The following is a 13,005-nucleotide window of genomic DNA, read 5'->3' as shown; positions in this document are numbered from 1 at the left end:
TGGGCAGACTGGCAGGTCCTAGCTCCCCAGGGAGCAAGCCCCTCACCCAGGTATGTGATGCCAGTCACGTAGGCAGAGAGAGCAGGTTTCCCCCCTCCCTCAGGAATGTATCCAGCTCAGGTTACCTAAAGAGACAGGGTAAAGGGGTGTCTCCTCTGCTGGGCCCATCCTAATCAAATTGTCACAGCAGAGATTTTGGGGAGAAACAAAGGTGGCTTCCTGCCACACCCTGCTCCCTTTCTGCCACCTTGGGACTGGAAGTCCTACCTCTAACCCCTGACCTTTGCCACCAGAAATCCCTCCCCCCCCATTCTTACCCCCCCCCCCGAAATATGAATTTTGGGAGTGGGGTTGCCATCTTAGAAAAAGGAAAAAAAACCAAAAAAAAAACCACATACACTAAAAGTCAAATACCTACTGTAACATATTTTAATATTATTACAGAAAATACTGCTGTCATGATTTGTGTTTGCATAGTGTATATACAGGTGATTGCATAACTCAAAAATAAATTCTTAGTCTTGCATATTGTGGAGGATGTGGGTATCGTGGAGTATGTGTGTATTATAGGGTGTGGGCGTGGGTGGGTGATGGGGTGTGGGAGTGCAGTGGGATGTGTGTGTGTGTGCGTGCGTGTGTGTGTGTATGGAGGGTGTAGGAGTATAAAAGGGTGCGGGTGTGTGGAGGTTCATAAGGGGGTATGGTAGTCGGTGTGGGGGGCATAAGGTATGTTGGGGGCTGCATATATATGTACGGGTATTGGGGTCAGGGTATGGGTGTGTGGGGTTTGTGGCATGTCAGGGAGGGGTGTGTGGGAAGCAGCAGCAGGCAGGGTGCTCAGGGCGTAGGTGCCTGGTGGGGCGTAGCTCCAACCTGTGCTGCACCTCTGCTGGGCCGTCTGTATTGCTGGCACTCCCTGCCACTCATGCACATCCCCTGCACTGGCTGGGCATGGGAGGGAAGCCCCACACACTGGAGCCAGCTGCCTTTCCTACTGGGGCTGCACTGCAGGGGAGGGTAAGGCAGCCAGCTCCAGCACATGGGGCTTCCCTCCCATGCCCAGCCAGCTGCAGCCTCACCCTACCTGCTTGCTGCCCAGAGTCAGCATGAGATTGGGGAAGTGGAGCAGGTCCTGGGGGCTGCAGCAGCAGCAGCAGCAGCCTCATGTGGATGCTTGTGCTTGTCTGGTTGGGCCCTTCTGCCCACAAGGATGGGAGCAAGGCTCAATAGGGTATGTTTGGGGGTGCGTGTACACATGGACACCTCGCTCTCACCCTCATGGGTGGAAGGGCTGGGTGGGGTGCAATTCGTTGTGGGGCACCATGGGCCAGATGAAAGTGCCTGGCATGCTGGATCCGGCCCCTGGGCCATATTTTGCCTGGCCCTGAGTTAGGCTCTTGCTCTGTTCTGGGGTCTTTTTGTTCTCTTTAGCATTTTTAGTATCTGAAAAGATTTACTGAAGAACCAAAAAATAAAATTAAAAGACATGAAATTCCTTCCCTCCCATCTATCTCCTTTCATTAGCTTTCCAAGCATTTGATTAGATTGCCATCTCACTTATCTTAGAGCTGAATTGTACATTTCCTACCTATAGTTATAAAAAGAAACCTAAAAATTTCTGTGATCATAAAAATAGAAATGTTATTTCTTTTCCCTGTGTACATATTGCTAAATGCAGACTTTTAGTCTAAAATAGCATGCATTTTAGATGGATGAAAGATAGTAAGAAAGGAAGATAGACTTTCGACTTTTTAGACTTTCATTGTATAAAAATAGAAAGGGATAAAAGTACATAACCTCACAGGAGGCTAGGCAGGAAAAAATGGATGTGGATCAGAAAGAAAGAATACAAGGTCTTCAGGTGAGATCAGAAAGTTACCCTTGTGTAATAAATCTGAGAAATAACTGCCATCTCTGTAGAGTTCTTAGAAAATAAGACTTGCAGTACACAGAAAAGGTAAGATATACACATTTCAAGCTTCATATCCCATGACCTGAACCTGTGTGGTTCTGACGATCAGACTCCATGATAGGAATGCTTCTAAGAATGTTAAATATAATTCATCCAGTATCTCTTGCTTAGTTTATAATTCCCCAAATGAATCCCAGTCATATACATATATATAATTGATGTACAGTTTTATTATAAATATTATATAATGTAACTGTATACAGTGAATGTATGTGTGTATATAATATATATTTTCTTGTCTAGATTTCAGTATAGTTGCAAATTTCTACTCCAAATACCAGCTTAATAGTGGTAGTTTAAGAGTACTCAAGAATGGTAAAATAATATGAAGGTTAAAAAGATGTTTTTTACTTAATTAGTACATTAGTAAAGCCATAATTATTCATCATCTGAGCTTTTTGCTTTTTATCTTCCTACTTTCACCCGCAGAATCTTACCTTCATCTCCATCTGTGAAAGATGCATCTAATCCTGGGAAACAGTCCCTGCTGTGTTTCATTGGTTGCTTTATGTAACAGTGGGATCTACAGCAAAATGACCTACTGGACCTAGCAACTGGACCTACCTGGAACATCCAGCAGTACACTTGTTCTTTCTATTTGACCATACCTAGAACATTTGGCAACACAGTAGGAACCTGTTTTCTTAATATACCTGAGTTTTAGCAGAACATCAGTTCTGTTTTGCTTGATTGTACCCAGAAAATTCAGCATGCAACAGATGTATTCAACCTGGATATCCAGGCTCTGAAAAAAATCACCAGAAGCCACATTGTATTTGGATACTCTTGGCGCACTCTGTAGCACAGATGGCATGTTCCTCTTGGATGTACCTCGAACACTCAGCAGCACAGCAGGAGCACTCTACCTGTCTACATGGTGCATTCAGCAGCAATCAAATGGTTCAGAAAGTCTAAAAGTGCCCATCTCTCCTGTAGTATTTCTTTCAAGTTGTCAGCTTGTTATTTTGGACAATTTAGAATTATTTCTCCTGCATAAGAATGGCAGAGCCAAGCCAGACCAAACACTCAGTGCCAGCATGGTAGCAGTGTTTCACTAAAATGGAAATCTACAGGAGAAATAACAGTGGGATTTAGAGGGGCTGGTTTACCAGAAACCAGAAACTATTACAAATATTGCCTTGCAGCTCCACTGAAGAATAACATTATTTGTTGTCGCTCCATTTCTTTCATATACATACTTTACAACAGAAACAAAAAGGGAAGGACAATTCTTAATAGACCTTATTATTATGATTATTATTATTTCTACTTAGATAAATCCTGGGGTCCTAGCAAAACTGGCTGGCAACACAGTAGGACATGCATATATTAACATGGTAATCAGAAAGTGAGTGACACTCCAATCCAAATAATAGGATATTTGCCCAACTGATTTATTATTTTGGTGTACCCTTGGACATGCAAAAACTCCTGTCTACCTGGTCTATTTCTATTACATAGAATCATAAAGAAGTAAGGCTGGAAGAAACCTCCAGAAGATATCTAGTCTAACCCCCTGCCTGAGGCAGGACCATCTCTATCCAAACCATCCTGTACAAATCCATTATCTAATTTCTTAGCAAAACTTCATATTCAACCCTGACACAGCACAAGACATAAAGTCCTAAAACACCAAAGGTAAAGCATGGGGACCATAGCGGTCAATGCCTTGCTGCTGTAAAGGTTGCTATAATAGATGCTCAAGAGATCCCAGGAATTACATTCTGAGGATCCTTTTTTTCCAAAGCACCAAAGTGACTTGGAAGCCAGGGTGCAATTTGTGGAAGTGTGTTTGACACTATGGCAACATCCAGACAAGCACGGCCATTGGTTTATCCAGGGACAAGTAGCAATGGCACACTTTGTACCAGATACCACATGTCCATGCTCATCTGGACACAGACTTAGGAGCCACTTAAGGCTTGTCTACATGAGAAAATTATCTGGAATAGCTATCTGCAGTAGCTCTCCATATGGAAAATTTAATTCCAAATGAAAAGCAACTTAATCCCAATAAATGTCCAAAAAAGCAAGTTATTTTATTCTAAATGAATTATACCAGAAGAGCTATGCCAGGCAATTTCTCCCATGTAGATAAGCTCTAACTTTCATGGAAAGTCAAAGTGTTTAGATTCCTTAATGCCTAAAATAACTTGAAGATGACACCTAGATTATTTTGACTTTGTTTTCTCTCTTTCGGTTTCTCACTTTTCTGAAGACAGACAGACTCCCACATTATATATCTTATGTGCTCTCTGTAATAGCAGTTGGCGCAGAAATCCATTGTACAAGAAGTCTCCTAAAGTCTCTGTGGCTCTTGTTTTGACCAGAATTGAGCACAAACCATGATTATGGGAATTAGTAGAAGCTGTGGGTGCTCAGCACATCTGAAAGTGACCCCCATGGATCTGGAAGTGCTGCTGGACTAAAAGGCAATGCATCATGTTCCCCCATGGCCAATGTTAGCCTTGTAGTATAATGGTCTAATCCTCACACACAACTGAAAGACAGACAACATTATGTGTTGGATACTATTCCCCTCCATCTCTGTGCACTTATTTGTCTGTTCTTACATTTTGATCCTTATATTTATTTTCAAAGTTTTACCTAAATACCAAAAACAAAGAATCAGACCACAAAAACAAAATTAAACTAAATCATTGACAATTTTGAAAATAAAACATTTTCTTATCCTTTTTCCACCAAGAAGAGACCTGTATTTTTTTTAACTAGCTTCATTTGGAATCCTAGGTTCATTCAATGAAATATGAGCTAGAAATCAATCGAAAAATATTTTCTTATGACACTGTTCCCCCTCACCCCTCCCTCCCTCTTTCCAGTCAGTCCTGAAATGCTTTAAATGAGAAAAGGCTTCCTCATAGGAGTTTGGCACTTCTGTTTCCAGCATCAAAATCCTTAAGAACAATTTTAAAATGTAGTTGACTATTTTAACCTTTTCCCCTCTTTTGTTTGGTTTTTACTAGCTTTGAATTCTGACCCAATATTGAGGTTAGTCCTTAATTTCATTGACATGACTCTTACTCCTAAAAGAACTCAACTTTCAACCACACGGATCCAAGACAAAAGACAAAAAAAGTCAGTGACCCAGAAATAGTTAACCATGAAAGGAATTAGCACCTGAGTTTTCTTACCATATGTTTATCCTTATGTTTCCACAGCAATGCTATCAGCAGCATGGGACTTGTGTAATTTGAAGAGTGGAGGGTGATGAAAACAACACCTTTCTGTCCCTGGGACTATATTATCAACAAAGCACTTTGTAGGAAAAAAAATGAGACCCCTCTGACTAGTCTGAATCCATTTAGCTATCACAAGAGAAAAAGAAATAAAGCTGTAAACAATCTCACAGACCATATACAAATGGTCTGTCTTCAAGGAGCTTAGATGACAAGACCCTATCTAATGAAGGCCAAATATTTTTGCTAGAACACACAGGCAAGCCTGTATATTCAAGTGCACTCATGGTTGTGTCTTTTCAGTCTCTCCAAGGTTGAGTCAATGCAAGCCTGTTAACTTCAAAGCCTATAACTGGTGTGAGTCATCTTTAACAGAGCACTGAGTGTGGGAAATGCATACAGATGAGAGAAAATGGAGGAAAAGGGAAGGAAGTGGCTTGCTGCTAGAAATGGAGGATTGTGACTGTGACTTTGGAAGACAGAGAAGGGTATAGTACAAATTGGAACATGAAGCTTAACAATGGAAATAGTTGCCTTTATTCACCAGCTTTCATTTAATCAAATGCTAAGTGGCAATTACTGAGATGCAATAGGTACATTCAGTCTTTGACAACCCTCCTCCCCCTTCCAAACACTGTTTTTATATTCCATTTGTCTTGAAACACCTGATGCCTTTGTCACGTGAAACAACTATTACACCATATTATGTAACACAGTATGAAACAAGCAAGTGTGCTATGAATGACTCCTTTATTTCCTGGTAATTTAAGATAGCTTTATTCAAACTCTCTAATGTGTGCATGTGTGCGTGCATATACGCACACATACATACATGTGCTCGCTCTCTCTCTCTCTCTCTCTGTCTCTCTCTCTCTCTCTATATATATATATTCAGAGACTGGTCCATTATACTTGCAGCTACTGGTGATGTTATGCAGTATGAATATTTTCCAAACACCATACAATTGATAACTGTCAAATCACCAGACTAATGTGTTTAGTTTATATGATACTTTTCCACTGAAATCATTCTGTCACTATATACCAGCATCATTTCAGTAGCCTTATCTGGAACAGAACTTTACTTGTAATACTTCAGAGTACACAGCAATACTATTCAGCCAATTAGGATAGGAAGTGAAGGATTGTTTTTTCCCCCTACAGAAACAGTGAAAGGAAAGGCAGAAGGTAAAATTAACAAATTAGAAGCTGGCCATGATCATAGTGTTAAGCCCCCACCCCACTTCTATTACTAGTGTAAGGGGCTTTTTAATTGCCAGAGATGACTAGCACTTCAGAAAGACAGAAGTATAGGAGTGGTTGGAACGGGGTCATCAGGTGTAGTTCTCTGCTGTTGCAGATAACCATTCCATTTAAGTGCTTTCATGAACTGATTAAGCTACATTTTAAAATAAATTATTTTGTTTACAGTCACTCCTGGATGGATCCAGGATTTTCTAAAGGGGGTACAGAACATTGCCCCTTAGACCATGGGGGGGATGAGAGCAAGGTGTGGCTGGAGCACCCAGGTGAGTGGTGGACATTAGAGAGCTGAACAGGGAACAGGAGCATAAAGGAGGGCAGGGACTGGCCCCACACCCCCCATCAACAATGCTGCCTCTGTTCCTGACTGACCCAGGAGTAGGGGCGAGCAGGCAGAACCACTCCTGCTCTGCTCTAGCTGTGAGCTGTGGAGAGCTTCTCTATGGAGAGCTAGGCTTGGTTGAAGATAGCAGCAGCAGCACTTAACTTCCTTCTTCCAGCCCCTGTTCTCTGCTGCTCCCCCTCCTTCCCCCAGTGTTCCCTACTGTCTGGGAGCAGGTGCAGGAAAGAGGAACTTGTACGTTCCTGCTGCTGAGCCCAGCTTCTTGCATAGACTCTCCCTGCAGCGTGGGGCAGGCACAGAGCAGGAGCAGCTCTGGGGTTCCCTTGCATCTCTTAGCCAGGGGTGGTGGTGGTGGTGCATTTCCTCCTGGCCAATGGAGAGGATACCTAAGTGAGAGAGGCAGAAGGGATCTGTGCATTGCTGTCACTATCCTCAGTTGAGCAACAGAATTGGGCAGGGGTGCATCTGCACTGCTACACCTTTCCTGAATCTGCCCCTGCTCCTAATAGTACTTCACTGCTAAGATAATTAGTTAATTTAGTTTCACTTTGACATCTTAGCAGAGAAAGCATTGCACTTCAAGCGCTTAGTCAGTAATATCTCCTGTTAAAGGTACCATATACTGTGTAATAAAGTGATTTCTCCATGTTCCCAGAACTAAACAGGTTCTTACACAAGAGAATAATTAAGCACATATTGGCACTGCAGCTAGCATCAAATAATGTGAAAACAAACTGTCCTTCCGAGTCTTAATATTCTGTCTCTAAGTGCTCCCTAGGTGTGTTAACATGTGTAATTAATATGCATATCATGCTGGAGCTATTAGTCCTGGGCACCGCAATAGAACGTGCACCCGGGAGCCAGGTCAGAGCACATGGAGCCAGGTCAGAGTAGCCCCAGCTGGCACAGGTCCCCAGCAGTCAGCCTGCCAGCCTGGAGCTGCTTTGACAAGGTTCAATGTGCTGCAGAAGGGCTGGCTGGGGCCAAAGGGTGCTATGATGTGGGCTTTGTGCCCTAGCCAGCCCTATCAGTGTCTACATCTGCACTGCTGTACACTGAAGAACTCCCTACTAAGATAGTACTTGTACTTACAAGTACTATCCTATGGTAGAGCTTATTAGTTTCCTGTGGCCTAAGAGGGCTGCACATGCACATGCACATGCTGAAATATTTACTGTGGAGCTAATTAATTAGCTCTGCAGTAATCATCTTGTGTATGCCTGCCCCTTCTACTAATTTACAAATTACACCTCCTGTACTATCCTGTTTTGTACGTAGGCCCTATCCAAAACCTAACCCAGCTTAGGTTGCATCATGACATAGAACTGCTTCTGGTTAATATATCCTGTGGTTCCTGAGACTTCCCTTTTAAAATAAAAAGAAATCCTTCACCATTTCTCTCACCCTTATTGCTCAGTCCTCAAGCCTCCAAATACTGGCTAACTGCTCAAGTCAAAAGGAGCAATATAACAGTGCAATGTAACAAAATACAATAATAGTAAAAAAGGTTGAAACAAAATGCTTGTATTATATTTTTGAGCAGATTACCCAGTAGATGTCAGCTACTGTTTGGTTAAGTGAATAGGGGAAATTGAATGGGGAAATTGTTTACTTATATCTTAGCCACATTATAGGGACAGTATAGAAAGTAACTGCTTGAAAATTTTCACAGGGTTGTTTTCAAGAATCATATATTTGGGCCTTTGTATTCCTAATATTGGGCCCAATCTTTAAACTTTTTACTGAGGCAAAACAGCTTATGAAATTTATAGCATAACCTTTCATTGGTGGTTTATCTTTTTGCATATTTATATGGAATATAGAAGTGATTACAGAGTCACATTCCTGACATTTGTATAATTTATTATAGGATATTTTTTTGCACCAACCAAGGCCCAGATATTTCTTAGCATATAGTCTATGATATGTAACACAGTGCTACATTACTCACCTCTATCTTGCAAGAGTAGGGGGTGTAGCAATGCCTAAGCATGAACTTTAAATGGTTCACTGGAGGGAATCACTGTGATATTGAAATTTTAACTGTACCAGACAGGGCTTGAGCAAATGTGTGTTATTTATGGATTGAGAAGCCAAGATCAAAAGAAAGCTGTACAGAATGTTAAATACTTGCCAGTTTGCTACTGGTATAGCTTGCACACTCATTTACTAAAGACTGCCAATTTCAGAACTGGACAAATGCATCTTTTACTTACGGTAGTTCTTAAGCCTCAATAAATGTGTTTTTAATTATCAGGTGGTATTTGAAAGGAAAAGTATTGTTAAATCTAGGCAAGATAAGAAAAAATGCTTAAAAGGACTTTTAAAATTTCTTTTTAAGTTTAATGTGCCTGACTGACCCTTTCTAACCACAAAACAAATACTTTTCTCACATAGCTCTCTACTATTGTACATCAATACCTACTCAAAAGAAGACATTTCAAAGGGGTGAAAGAGTAATATAATCTCTTGCCACCGGATATGGGAAGGAAATGATATTCCTATCCTGTGAGAACCCTCAAGATTACAAAAAAATCCCCAGCTTGAATAGGTATGAAATGTTGAAATATCCAAAATCTCCGTGAGGCAGAACTGAATAAATAATGTAAAACATATTTTGTTCAATAACATTAATATTTCTGCTATGATTTCAAATCTATTTGCATTATTTTACTATAAATTAATTTAAGCTATTACATAAGAAGTGGTTTTTATTCCCAAACTAAAAATGTAGTTTTCTACTTAAAACTGTTAACATGGGATAATTTTGATCCCCCCCCCACCCTTTTTTGCAGGAAATACATTGACCTCCACAATTTTATATGCAAAGTTCAATTGTTTTATGCGTTGGTATTTTCTGGCAAAAAAAGTTAGCAAAAAACTCCTGAATACCTCTGTTAGTCAAATATGCCTGAGAAGTGAGTGAGTGGTCCAGTTGGCTTAAAATCATTAGACCATGATTTTAAACACAACTGTGAGCAGTGAGTGATACACAACCTGTGTCAAAGCAAAAGTAACATGAGTAGGTATGAACCTGCTGATGGCTTGTTAACATGAAGAAGTTTGTGCACAGTTAGATCAGATATGACTATATAGCACACCAGCTATTACACACTACATTTCTAGGTGCAGTAAATGCAAGGTAGTCCACTCTACTTTTAAAGTTAATTGAAAAAAAAATGATTAAAAGTTACCGGGGATAGCATAAGAACTGCCATTTAGCAGCTCAGAGTATACATCTCATCTTGCCCAGTGTCCTGTGTCACACTGTAGCAGAGGGTGGATGCTTAAAGGGAGAGTGAACAGGTTATGACCAGGGTATTTTCCCTACTCCTCTCCCATGTGTGGCCTCCACTATTTAATATGCAGGAAGTTCTGATTCAGAGGGTCCACCCCTAACTCCCAGGTTTAATAGCTCCTGATGCAACTTTTCTCCAAGAATTTGTCCAATCCTTTTTAAAACCTGGTTAAATTATCAGCTTTCACAGTATCGCGTGGAAATGAGTTCCATACCTTAATTACATGCTGAGTGAAAAATAACTTTATTTTGTTAGTTTTAAACTTAATCTCTACTAGTTTAATTTTGTGATTCCCTAATTCTTTTATTGTGAGAGACAGTGGGCACATCTACACATAGGCGGAGGGAGAGAATTTTGCATTGGGGGGGCTGAGCATGTGTGAGCTCCACCAGCAGCTAAGTCAGTGGGGGAAGGGGTGGGGAGAAGGAGTAGGGCTGGGGCTGGGGTGGCGGGGAAGGGAAAGGGGTCATGTGGAGGAGGGAGTTGGGCTGGGGTTGGGGCAGGCCTTGCACAGTCAGGGCAGTGTGGGGCATGGGACAGAGCTGTGCCTCATCTGGGGGATGCAGGGATGGGGTGGTGGCTGTCACTGCTGCATGCACCCTGGGACAGCATGGGGGCATGTGCTCCCAGATCTGCACAGGGCAGGGCAGGCTCCTACTGTGGGCTGGGGCTGCACCAGACTCTTCCTGGAGGGGGCTGGGCTGCTCTGTGCTCGGGTTCGGCAACAGTGGCACTGGGAGAGGGCTTGGGGAGGCTACAATGAATTTTGGGGTGGCTGAAGCTTCCCCTGATAGCCCCCCTCCCAGTGCTGCAGCCGCCCACCCCAAGTGCAGCCTGGCCCAAGCCCCTGCCAGAAAGAGCCAAGCACTGCCCCAGCCCCAGCCTGCAGTAGCAGCCTACCCTACCCCACACTGATCTGGGGCACATGCCCTCCCATGCCTCCCAGGGTGTGCATAGCAGCAGGAAACATGCCCCTTGGATGAGCTGCTCGTGGCTCAGTCCTCAACCCTGCCCCACCGCAGCTGTGCAGTGACTGCCCCTGCCTCAGCCCCACTCCCTCTCTCCCTGCTGGGCACATGCCCCTCCCCATCCCTGCTGCACATGGCCAGGATACCTTATGACCCTACTACTGTCCCATATTTGGGGAAGCTAAGCCTCATTAACATCCTTGCCTTCTACCACCTATGCATCTGCATGAGATTTTACTGTGGAGTTGCCTAATTAGCGCCACAGTGAATTCTCCACATCTAAATGTGCAGCCCTATTTAGTCACAGTAAACTAATAAATGCCACCATAGGTTAGAACTTGTACATACAAGTACTATCTTGCATCAGCATTATTCACTGTGCAGCAATGCATGTGTAGATGATGACAGGGTTGGCAGGGGCACAAGGGTGCTTCAGTGTGGGGGCTGCCTGGTGGCTAGCCCTCACACTGGAGCATCCTCATGATACAACCAGCCCCTCCGCAGCACATTGAGCCAGATCCGAGTAGCCCCAGCCTGGCAGGCTGACCCCCGAAAACTGTTAGCTGGGGCTGCTCTGACTTGGCTCAGTATGCTGTGGTTCCAGGTGCACATGTAAACATGGAGTCCAGAAGTAATAACTCTGGCATGATATGTAGTTTATTGTTTTTCATTTATTGCATGTGTAGATGCACCCAGTAAATAATAAATCCCTATATACTTCAATATTTAGTATTTTGTAAATGCTTAACCTGTCTGCCCTCTTTTCTAAACTGAATCAACCCAGTCTATTTAGTCTTTCCTGATATGTCAGTCTCTCCATACCGCAAATATCCTTGTTGCCCTTCACTGTACCTTCTCCTGTTCTACCTCCTTTTTGAGGTGTGGAGACAAAAAGTGGGCATAGTGTTCAAGATATGGATACACCCTGGATTTATAAAGGGGCACAATAATACATTCTGTTTTGTTGACACAGGGCTTGTCTACATGTTCTTTAAAGTGCAGTAGTTACTGAGCATTTAATTTAGTACTTGCTTAATGAAGTACTAACTAAATGAGCAGTAACTTACACTATTGCAGAGCAGCACCACAGCATGGGTTTTTAGTGATATTTACTTTGCAGTAGCTTAATACTACTGTGCAATAATGTATTAACACAGTTTTTGCCTGGCATGCTACTGTGCAGTGTTGTTTGGCTACTGCACATTAAGTGTCCCATGTAGATGCACCCAGTAAGCACAGCAGTGCACAGATTGTTAGTGCACCTGCTTTTAAGAACAACAAAATAAAAAATGTGGGTGTTTATACACATGCTCCAGCAGTGGGGGAGGGGCACTCCAAGATCCATTCTAATTAAAGTAGTGAAGAAACCTTTCTGCATGTGTATAGCTGCCCTTTGAAAACAAACTAAATTACCTCCATTTAATACACATTATAAACATCTACCTGACGAGTTAATATAGCATAGCTACTATGCTGTAAATTCACATAGTGTTTTAGAACATACTAATTTCTTCATGGGGAAATTCAATTCCTCTACCTCATTTTCCTTAAACGTGGCATGAGATGTAGAAATAAGAAATGTTTTACAATTAACAAGTGATATCACCTCTCCTGCCTGCCCAGATGCCTAACCAATAATTTGTGGTTAGGAAACCAATAGTGTATCTGTTCCCCAACCACCTATATGTTTTCCCTACCTATATGCTTTTTGGTAGAGAAAACAAGGGGAACAGTGCTTGCTCGTCTCTAAATTCCTGAAATCACCATCCAAGATGCTCACACTAGAGAGAAAAGGGGCATGGAGTTTAGATTACAGTGGGTGTGTCTACATGTGCATTTACACTGGCTTAAATTTACTGCACGGTAAGCAGGAATAGGCCAGCATCTACATGTGCAGGTGGCCTGGGACTAAATTTAGGCTCAGGTCAAAGCAGTCTGCCATGTGCCGCTGTGGCCACCGGGG

The 13,005-nt window shown here is 42.4% G+C and overlaps 1 long non-coding RNA gene across 1 annotated transcript in view; it reads right to left on the bottom strand.

Annotated features, from left to right (window-relative positions):
* The window catches only part of LOC109299452, a 25,045-nt gene extending 19,844 nt beyond the window's left edge, over positions 1-5,201 (bottom strand). The window contains exon 1 of the long non-coding RNA XR_002097855.1: positions 5,125-5,201. This is a non-coding gene — a long non-coding RNA (uncharacterized LOC109299452). The remainder of the gene's footprint in view (positions 1-5,124) is intronic.
* Between the last annotated feature and the right edge of the window lie 7,804 nt (positions 5,202-13,005).

The sequence above is a fragment of the Gavialis gangeticus genome, unplaced genomic scaffold (genome assembly GCF_001723915.1).
Source record: "Gavialis gangeticus isolate Ggan-Ray unplaced genomic scaffold, GavGan_comp1, whole genome shotgun sequence".
Lineage (NCBI taxonomy): Eukaryota > Metazoa > Chordata > Crocodylia > Gavialidae > Gavialis > Gavialis gangeticus.
Note: the sequence above shows the minus strand (reverse complement) of the source record. Positions and strands in the feature narration are given on the sequence as shown.